Raw genomic sequence first — 4,963 nt, forward strand, 5'->3', positions numbered from 1 at the left:
AGAATATAATCAAGCCTAAAACGAATTGAATAATTTATGCATTAAAAACATTAACTGAGAAAGTCAACCAGTTAAAATGCAGTAAAAAGCTGTATATCATAGTTTGTCGGTCGGGTGGCTTTTTAAGTTTAACTTTTAGCCTATGAGGGTCTAATGTTGTCATTTATGCATCCAACATTCATTTAATTTTGATATATTCACTATTTCAATGTTATCATGTTTTAGATGCGGATATGGATGCATGTTTTTTTGGCTACTTAGTGATTATATGCACAAAGGCAGAACTTTCTGTATGACTCTGTCCGGGGACTCTGCCCTGCTCACCAGCGCCCCTTCTTTCGAAGGATCTAGAATCCAAAGCTCAAGACTTCTAGCACTTTCTTGTACTATTGCTATTATCTCTATTCTTAAATCTTGCTTGAGGGCTTGACCGTACAAGGGTTGTGAACTTTCAAGTTTACATTTTGTTTCAAATGTGTGTGCATAATTCTTAATCATGTATGTTATTTAAAGATACGTTAAAACATTTCGACTTTAAAAGAGAAAGTCGGGAAAGCCCTTTCATTCAAATGATTCAACTTTGTATCATATTTTATACCGAAAATCGATACAGATGACGAAAAATTAGTTATGATTTCCCTCCTTCTGGTGCTGGTACAAATCAAAACCAAGCATTCGTACCTGACTTAAAACTTGTAAGTAAATCCAAAATCATTTATCTACATATTTCAAATCCTCCGAAATAATATTGGTAAAAGCTTTAAGAGTACATATGTATTGCTGGGTGTATAGGCCCCCCACTTCAACACGTCAGGGTTAGCATACAAAGATTTAAGGGCAAAGATTTTAAGGATGTCAATTTGGTAAATATTATCATTTGAACCTGTATGTTATATATTTCAACCACAGACATGAGGAAGAACAATGAATATGTTAACCATGTCTTATTGTGAATAAATCAAGTTATTATATATATATTTATATTTTAATATTAAATTAAATTAAATTAAATTATATTACATGTATATTATATTATATTATATTATATTATATTATATTATATTATATTATATTATATTATATTATATTATATTATATTATTATAGCAATATAGGTGCAATCAGCAGTAGAAAGTATCATCAGAAGATAGCAATAAAATGTCAAGTCCTTTGTATATGGGTTAATAGAGTCAGTAATGGTGTTAGGATTTAGGTTACTTTTAGATACATGATATGACAAGAAAATTTCACGGGACATGTTGACCCCAAGAAATTGCAAGTCGTTTGATATGGGTATTTGATAGTCAAAGGTGTCCCAAGTTAAACAAAACATTGTGTCTTTGGATGCAAGGTACACGCGATCCTGCATGATTAACGGGTCGTCTAATTTTAGGTGTTGATGATCCACTTAACTTGATGAGAGTGTCGGGTAGCAGAATACAGACATGTTATGTTATAATATAGTCTACTAGTACGCGACTTTGAAATTTGTAACATTTAAATATTTTTGGATACGTGTTCATGTTTACGTTTTAACGTTTACAGTAATGTTACGAAAGTCGGTCACATACCGTACTTTTTGTGCAGTTAATATTATGATGCATGCAGCGCGGTCTGTTCATCTCTAAATGAGGTGGCTAAGATGAAGAATTTTATTGAGATTTACGATTTAGTCTATTTTCACGTCTGACGATGTCACGTGAGATTTTTATGTGGTGGATTCGAAAAAAACACACACCAAAGAATAGAATTGAAATTTACTCAAATCCAGCGGAAAAAACGCGCAAAAAGCGGGCAAATTTACTAATGCGCAAGGGGCTTTGAGACCAACTACTATATTAAGATGAATGGTCGAAATCAGTTAGGTAGCAATATTGCAATATACTATCTTCAGTAGATAGTAATGTTGTAAACCGTTAGATGGCAAAGTTGAAATCAGCTATCTTCTGTAGACAGCAAGTTGCAATATTCTATTTTCAGTAGAGCAATGGTGTAACTCGTTTGATGGCAAAGTTGTAATCTGCTATCTTCTGTAGATAGCATGTTGTATAATCAGCTATCTTCCGTAGATAGCAATTTTGTGATGCTATCTTCCGTACACAGCATGGTTGAAATCAGCTATCTTCTATAGACAGCAATGTTGCAATATACTATTTTCAGTAGATAGCAATGTTGTAACCCGTTTGATGACAATGTCGTAATCTGCTATTTTCCGTAGATACGAGGGTCGGTCAGTATGTAATGAAAGTTGACATTTGACCCCTTATATTGAATATTTAGATGGATTTTCTTGATGATCACACAAGGAATGTACTATACCTTTGTCTTTCAAATGTTCAAACCAGATATGTATAAATGTGACGTGGTATATCAAAAGAAGACACTTTTGGGCAGGATCATAAATGGAGAAATAGCAAAAAATCCGACTGCCCGGGGGTGATTTTTTCACAATTTGGGTTTGTTGGCACATTCTCCGATAAAGTGTCCAAAAAGCCAAATTTGTGTCGCCCATAGTTTCAAGTCGTATTCAGACTTGTTTCGTCAGAAAGAAATGACTTTTATTAATATAACTAATACTTAGGAGTTGCTTTCTAAAATGTGTGAGGCTAGAGGTTGTAACATGCCTAGAAAGTATAAAACAATAAAGCTGATTATGCATATCCATTGTTTTCCTCCATGTCGCCAGCCAAGGTGCGATCCGTATAATGTGTCCCTGTTCGCTATACATGCGCGCATAATAATGGATTATATGTACTTTTTTTAGCTGGTATCATGCCCTAATTATAAAGTATAAAACATCACAACGCAGGTTATTAAATTATTCCAACAGGTCTTTGAGACTATGTCGCCAATATTGTTCACAGATACGTTACCATATTTCTAATGGATAGCAATCTGTCAAAATAACTAGCTATATGAATGTTCTCATATGTGATGGATCAAGCAGGCTCCATAGTTATATTATATATGTGGTACATAACACAATGGTTTCAAGTAAAAAAAATCAGGTCTATAATGGCAAAAAATCCTGACGTTACGTTCATGTCGTCACAGATACGTTACCTAAATTCTACTCCACTCGGAAAAAACGCTGTAATAAATGAAGCCAAATACCATACCAGACTTTAGTACATTGGGTGATGACTGATCAAGTATGAGTATTAAGTCGGTAAGTTTTTACACTTGCACGATTAAGACAAAAGTGTGAAAGGGCTTCACAGATACGTTACCACTGATACGTTACCACCAATGCGTACAAGTAATATTGCTCAAAAATGAAGTATTGTTGAAAAATCACCCATGCATTGTTTTGTGCTCTGAAACTATTAAAGTTTACGATTCTGAATGATTTTCATGAATTCTTCGTGGTTGGAATTTTGCAATTACCGAGACCAAACTTGAACGCTTTATCGGAGAATGAGCCTATTGCAAATTTGTGATGTTCATAATGTTTAAAATATTGTCTGATATAGTTTCAGATCGGAATATAACTGGCATCTTGTATTTTTTGAGACATTTTTCAAGGTAATTCCTACTCTCAACATTATATCAATAATATTTTTAAAGGCCGATATCTCAATTTCCAATTTTATAATACCATAACTTACGAACTCAATATCTCCGCCTAGGAAGGTCCGATTTCATTGGGGAAAACGGCGTTGTGGAGCAAAATATCTCTATATTTAAGATATGTAAAACACTCAAAATTGATATTCTGCCCAAAAGTGTCACTTTTTGTTATGACACGTCACAAATTATTCCACATACTTGATTACGTAACAGTATTAGCATAAAATCAATAGACTAGAGACACTGTCAAATCACGCAAAAAGGCGGGCCTTTTAAATTACAGCGAAGGCACGTGTTTATAACATTCGAGAACAGCAAAAGTACATGGTGCATATGTCTAGTTTTGGACAAGAGTAAGCACTAGGTCATTGGCAAAATATGAGACTTGCCATTATACTTGGGTTGAAATGTGACGTCTTTGAACTTCAACAATTTTAGGACTGCTAGGTAAGCAACATTATTCTGCAAAAATGTCGAAAATGATAAAGCAGTTACAAATAGCATTAATTATCTCCAAAACGAAACAGAGGAAAATATAACGGCTGGTCTCGTGTGAGAGTTGGTACCCAGCATGCCCAGTACGATGTTATTAACTGATGCAAATTGCAAATTATCAAACAACAATCTGCACATGTGTAGATAGGATGATTGATACAACATGCTACAAATGTATGAAAATTGCAAGTAAATAGGGCTCAAAATATCACAAAATGCTATGTAAATAGAAATTTAATAAGTCATGTGATTTTTTATGGACGATCTCAATCTGAAATAAACAGAAAACTTTTAAATATAAGTTTCTCATTCAAATGATGATCCCTCTCTTTGTACCACTACTTTTTGTATACATGTACAATAGTAGAATAAGAATTATATTTTAATCATGGTTTTATATATTTTTATAGGGAGACTCCCGTTTTAATGTTTGAGGGTTAGTCAACAGAACTGGCCAAAAAGTCAACGTTTGCTATTGTTGGCAATATCAAAATGTATGTAAGAAAGTAAAGCCTTGTTTTTGTCAAAAATAACACATATTTGACCACACATTATAAATAAATGAAAACCTTTGGAGCTCGACCAAGTTGTGAGCTGGAAGTTTGTGTTCTAGTACTATTCCAAAAGACAGCACTCTCCATACTTTAATTCCTGAGAAAATATAAAATATACAACAATATCTCATTTCAGCATCTTATTTCCCTTAATAAATCGACTCATTTTTAGCCAATGACTGTAAACCATTGTTTTTATGCTCATGTTGTACTATACGTAATCAAGTGTGCGATATCATTTTTACATGTGTTGTTTGAAAGACACGTGTACAGTGATTATGTGATCATAGAAATGCCTTGAAAATAATCCATATGGGGTCACAAGACAACTTTCATTACATATCG

Source organism: Amphiura filiformis, chromosome 1 (assembly GCF_039555335.1).
Source record: "Amphiura filiformis chromosome 1, Afil_fr2py, whole genome shotgun sequence".
NCBI classification, from domain to species: Eukaryota; Metazoa; Echinodermata; class Ophiuroidea; order Amphilepidida; family Amphiuridae; genus Amphiura; species Amphiura filiformis.